General features: G+C 45.6%; 1 pseudogene; it reads left to right on the forward strand.

Annotated features, from left to right (window-relative positions):
* Positions 1-2,256: 2,256 nt before the first annotated feature.
* Positions 2,257-3,197, forward strand: LOC142871859 (sorting nexin-1 pseudogene; annotated as a pseudogene).
* The last annotated feature ends 3,322 nt before the right edge of the window (positions 3,198-6,519 follow it).

Here is a 6,519-nt window from a genome sequence, read left to right on the forward strand (position 1 = left end):
CCATCTTACCAAGGCAAAACTCAAATAAGTCATGCAATGTACCCAGGGTCACACAGCTCATCGGCTGCTCTCAGAGAAGGGAGTGCAGACGAGGGGCGTGGAACTCAGTGGAAGGAGAGGATTCATCGGGAGAGAAGACTTCCTGGAGGAGGTGACGTCTGCATCTTGAACTATGAGTCAGCAAAGAAGGGCAGTGTTTAAGAAGAGGAAACAGCAAGGATAAGAGCCAAGAGAAAAAGAGACAGTGACCCTTACAAGAGCCATGATGCAGGTGAAACAGAAGAAGGGGGTCAGGTGGCCAAAGACCTGCCAACGAAGCTACTGAAGGCCGGGGGTTTTGTCTGGAAGGCAACAAGGGTCCCTTGAAGGGTTGTAAACAAGAGAGAAAAGTGATCAGATTTGATTCTGGAAGCTCTGCTCACTTGCCCTCACAAATGCCCTGGCCTCCCCGGGCTCCCTTCTCCACATGGGAGTCTGCCCCGTGCCTGGGCCCTTCTCCGTCAGTCCCAGGCCTTTGTCTTTCGATTTCATGCTGCACACTGGCCAAGTTACTTCATGTCTCTGACCAGAATTTCTTCATGTGCAATGTGGAGACAACTGTTTTGTGGCAGGACTCTCATGGTAGTGAACAGAGGATAGCATGTAAATGCTGAATGCTGCATCTAGCACCTCGCACATGGGACGTGCTCAGGAAAGGCACTTCCTTCCTTCCCTCCTCCTTTACCTGAGATGCGTTCTCCTTCTTTCTAAGCTGAGAATAAGCAATTTATACACATGTTATTTGATTGATGAATGACTGGCTGATGGGACCTTTGGTATTTTCCATAGTCGGCAATTTTGACTGTTCATGAGGGACCCTGAAGGCTCCTGACACTCAGTGATTTTGAATTTAGCTGGTTTAGGAAGTAGGAGAGTCTGACCAAACCAGTCAGGTTAAGCCTGAGCTGCTGTGACAAAGAGGTCCAAAAATGCAATGGCTAAAGATCCCTAAGTGTGACCTCTCAACTGAATCCAAACTTCGCAGAACAAATCCCTTAACTAAAAGAACTTGCTGTGTAAAATTTGGATTCAGCCAAAAGGCTGCACTGAAGGATCTAGAAGGCTGCATGTGGCTCCAAGGCTGCAGGTTCCCCACCTCTGGAAACAATATTGATTTTTCTCTCAGGAAACAATCCCAAGATGAGCTGCCCAGGGGCACGATGAGGCTCTGCTCCATGTGGTCATTCAAGGATCCAGGCTGCTGTATCTTGCTGCTCCACCATTCCCTACACCAGGACATTGTTATTGTCTGCATGGTCAAAATGAGGTCACCATCACAGCTCAGTTCCAGTTATCAGAGCAAGAAAGAGATTTTCCCAGTGACTTAAGTCTCAGGCCCACAGTGACACACTTAACTTCCATTGGCATGACCTCAGGCACATGGCCACAAGTAATTGCTGGGAATGCTGGGAAATGCCCTAACTGGGCCTTCACATACCCAGCTACAATATTAATAATAGGAAAGGGGGAGGAATGGATTTTGGTAGCCAACCAACAAACAGAATCTGCCTTACTAGCTGGCCATCAAACATCTGCAGGATACAAGACTTCATTGTAAGTCATCATAGATGGTCCACAGATGCGTTCTGTTCATCCAACATGGGGGTTTATAATTTGAGGGAACTGATAGGCCACTGGGCAAGATATGTTCTCTCGAGTTCAGCTACAGGCCCCACCACTTGCTATTTTTATATCCCAGGACACAGTCACATAATTATGCCATATCTTGGCCCTTGGAAGCCACTGGAAGCCAGCATTTGAATCTAGGACCCATGTTCTAGACTATCAGACATCATAATAATAGTTTTGAAACTAAAATGACATTATCGAGATGACCTTATTGATATCTATTTTGCACCACATCCTTTTATCCCCATGCACTTGCTACTCACCCAAACCCATGTTCTTCCCTTCATCCTGGGCACACAGCTAGATTCCACCCCCCAGCTGCCCCTGCAGCTAGGTGTGGGCATGTGACTGAGTTCCCGTCAAAGTAACATGAATGAAGGCAATACTCAGGCCTGGCCCATAGAGACCTCCATCCATTCTTTCAACTTTTGGTCGACTTGGTGGATGAAATGACCCCCAGGGTGACCCTAGAAGCTGCATGTTTAAGATGGCAAAGCCACTGGAAGCCAAATGACTGCATGGAGCACAGCCACCACCAACCTAGAAGCACCTTGGACTATTACATGAACAGAACTATTACATGAAAGAGCTAGCACTGAACACAGCCCAGTTTGCAAAGAATCTAGCCATGCTTGGGAGCTCTGAGGACAACACGGCATTGTCACGGGCACTCTCGCAGCTGGCTGAGGTAGAAGAAAAAATTGAGCAGCTCCACCAGGAACAGGCCAACAATGACTTTTTCCTCTTTGCCGAGCTCCTGAGTGACTACATTCGCCTCCTGGCCATAGTCCGAGCTGCCTTCGACCAGCGCATGAAGACATGGCAGCGCTGGCAGGATGCTCAAGCCACGCTGCAGAAGAAGCGGGAGGCCGAGGCTCGGCTGCTGTGGGCCAACAAGCCTGACAAGCTGCAGCAGGCCAAGGATGAGATTCTAGAGTGGGAGTCTCGGGTAACTCAGTATGAAAGGGACTTTGAAAGGATTTCAACAGTGGTCCAAAAAGAAGTGATACGGTTTGAGAAAGAGAAATCCAAGGACTTCAAAAACCACATGATCAAGTACCTTGAGACACTCCTATATTCACAGCAACAGCTGGCAAAGTACTGGGAAGCCTTCCTTCCTAAGGCAAAGGCCATCTCCTAATGGACCAAGGATACCAGAGCCCACCTGCGTGACGCTGCCTTTTTATACACTGCCCTCCTCCACCTTGATGGACCCAGTGATGCATCCTGCTAGGCTGGACTTAACCCCTTCCTCCCCACCCCGCAACCAACTGTCCCCAGTTACTCTAACCGTTACTTCATTTAGCTCCATATATATTTTCTTACCTAAGAGAATAGTTTCCTGCTTTAAGCAAAATACCTACAATAGGTGGTGGAATTATGGGATAGGGGTGGAGTATTGATATAAATATATAAATACAAATGTATATTTTTCAGGATGTGGCGTAGGAACTGGGAATAATGTTTTCTGTTACTCCTGATGGTGCCATGAAAAGATTATGTAATAAAATATTTTAAAATCAGGAAAAAAAAAAGACATAGTATGAAAATACTATGAACTTACTATGTTCAAGACATAATATGTCTTGAACCATGGCATACTATGGGTTTATTTGTTACAGCAGTTAGCCAACCCTTACCAATACACCCCATTTTATAAGTGTAGAAATGGACACACAGGGAGGTCCCTAGGAAGAACAAGCTTAACCATTTATTCCATCATTAAATTCCCCCCTGACCATGAAGTTGGCCACAAGGATCAGTGTCAAGAACATACTGGTCATCCTGGTGTTCATCATGGACATCAAGGCCAACCACACCAGACTGGAGAGGCTGGGAAGAAGCTCTATGGCCTTGACTCGCCAAAGCCAACACTCTGCTCAGGCTGAAAGGCATAAAGGAGGTGTGCGCATGATCCCTGGCGACGGTGCTTTCAATGTTGCCAACAAATGGGGATCATCTCAACTGACTCCAGTTGGCTAATTCTAAATATAATTAACTTCTTTTTATCATCTCTTAAAAAGCAGTTATACTATTTTGTGTTTTCACCAGCAGTGTGTGAGAGTTCCAGTTGCTCCAAGTCCTCATCATTGGTTAGCATTGTCAGTCTTTCTCATTTTAGTCATTCTGATGGGCGTGTATTGGCATTTCATTGTGGTTTTAATTTACATTTCCTCAATAACTAATAATGTCACGTACTTATTGGCCTTCACATAAATTCTTTGGTAAAATATTTATAAAAATATCTTTTGACCATTTTTTAATTGTACTACCAAATTTTTGTTTGTTTGTCTATGCTTGTCTATAAAATATTCTTTCCCAGTCTGTGGTTTGTCAACTCATTTTCTTAATGGTGTCTTTCAAAGAGCATAAGTTTTCATTTCAGTGAAGTAGAGTATATCATTTTTTTTCTTTTGTGGATGGTGCTTTTTGTGCTATTGCTTATTTTTTTCAATGATTTAAAATTGTATTTATACATCATCCAGAAAACATTCTTTGCAAGATGAAACTGGATGATTTTAGAAGGTTAAATTTATCGATTAAATTTTTTTTTTGGCTAGGTATTTATTTGATATTTGTGACTTATTAAAGTCTTTGTTTATAATGGTTACCAAAGGAGAAAGAAAAAATGAGGGCAATTTGAAAAGGCAGCTCAGAAGTTTTGTGAACACTGTCTCAGCAAAAGAGTAATTCAGGAGAAGGTCAGAAGGAGGCATTGAAATTTACTGCTTGAAAATTAAGAGAACTGAGAAGCTTTGAGAACAAAGTCCCTTTGAATGTCAAGCATCTGGTACAGTGTCTTTCTTAAGCAAGGATACACTGCTAACAGAGGAGGGAATCTTACCAAATGAGCAGGAGAATGTGGCAGACAAGACCCATGGGCCTGGCACAAGCCACATCTTAAACCCATGGGCAATTCTCCAACCTCCGACCTGTGCTCGACCAAGAGAAAACTATTTCTACTGCTTACTAGACTCCTGGAAAGGCCAATTTATTCCCTCCCACGTTGGGGCAGACTTTAATAACCAAAGCACATGGCTTCCTGCAAACAGACTCAGCCAGGAATTAACTCCTTCCTTCCTTCCCCTGCAGTTATAATCAGCCCGGTCATTCTGGAACAATGCATGTCCCAGCTTACCAGGAAGGGACAGCAGTAGATAGCAGATTTTCCATGGCTTTTTTAGTGTCCTGCTGGCCCTGGATCTCCCTGGAGCCAGCCCAAGGTATTTCAGGGTTGACATTGCATGCGATTATATGGCTGCTAACGCCCAAGCCTGCAACTGCTGACCCAGTCTAATTCGAGACAGTGTTCGTGCCTGCTGCTATATCACGGGCCCGTGCTGCAGTTACTCTCATCAGAGCCCTGTTCCAAAAGATGGCATGAAATGTCACCTGGTCTGGACTAATTGGATTTAAAAGGTCATCTGTTTGAATCTGGATTTTTAAAGAGAGAGGTACACGGTGTAATGAAAAAGAGATAGCCCTAACTTTGGTGTCAGAAGGCCCAAGCTGAAAGGCCAGCTGTACTGCTTACTCACTGGGTGACCAAGGGCAATTTATTCCACCTCCCCAGGCCTCGGTTTCCTTATGTATAAAACAGGGGTTGATGGGATAACAAAGGATTACATGAGATGACACTAAAGCGCCCAGCACAGTCAATTCCGGGCACATAGCAAGCTCTTGGTAAATGTTAGCCCCTCACTACACCGCTCCTCCCACAGGGATCGAACAGCTGGAGTTAACACACATCCCCTTACAGTTATATGAACATGGACATGTTATTAAACCTCTGCACTTCCTCTTCCATTTTGGGAAGAGAGAGATCCAAGCTGGAGATATCGATCAGGGCAACACCCACACGCGGAAGGAGAAGAAACTGTTCTGGTGAACTGTGTGTCAAGAAGAGACATAGGGCGAGGTCAGAGTGGCGGCCACATCAGCACTCAACGGTTAGCTGGAAGGACGGTTAGCCACAGAGGGTGAATGTGGAGGCCGTGGAGACCCCAGGAGGAGAACGCCTATCCATGCAGGGGTGCTTGGCATTTGGGAGGCTGGTTATTGCAGGGAAGTGATGGGGAACGAAGCCACTTTGTAGCGGGTAGGTGAATGTAATGTGTTAGGAACAAGGGGAAAGAAAAGGAAGTACAGTTAAAAAGCCAAAGCCAGTGGGTGCAAGCAATAACATCAAGACTGGGAACATCTTGTTACATGGAAGATTCACAGGAAGGAGAGGGGGAAAGTGAGGCCGGAGAGGAACAGGAAGAAGTCAGAGGCAGGAGCTCTACTGGGTCAATGGATAGAAGCCAGTGTTCAGGCCACGGTGGCGTTTGGTGAAACCCTTCCTGGGGGGTCACCAGGGGTGAATGAACTTGGGCAACTTTGATTCTGCAGGAAGGAAGGAGGCTCAGAGAATTCAAGATTTGAAGAGAAATTTTAATCTTTCGGGATGCCATGGTCATAGTTTTGACTAATATCTGTCTTGTCCTTTGCAAGGTGCTTTCACTGGCATCACGTTAATTTAGGAAGAATTAGTCTCATTTTATAGAATTGGAGGGAACTGAGCTTCAGAAAAGTTCAGTGGCTTTTGTTCAAGATCTTATGGCTAGGGGTGTCAGGGCTGGGACTAAAACCCATATTTCTGTGATTCAGGGTCCAACCCTGTCTCCCCCACCCTGGGAGCTGCTAAAATCAACCCAACTGTACATTTCCAAGCACCCCTGCATGCTGGACGCCATGCTGAGGCACTGCCCATGAATGGCGTGGGGGCAGACGTGTGTTGTTTGCCCGACACCTGCTGCTCTCTGTTGCTGCAGAGTCCTGATTTGCATATTCCAAACAGCCCACAGCTGG

The sequence above is a fragment of the Microcebus murinus genome, chromosome 7 (assembly GCF_040939455.1).
Source record: "Microcebus murinus isolate Inina chromosome 7, M.murinus_Inina_mat1.0, whole genome shotgun sequence".
In the NCBI taxonomy this organism is placed as follows: Eukaryota; Metazoa; Chordata; class Mammalia; order Primates; family Cheirogaleidae; genus Microcebus; species Microcebus murinus.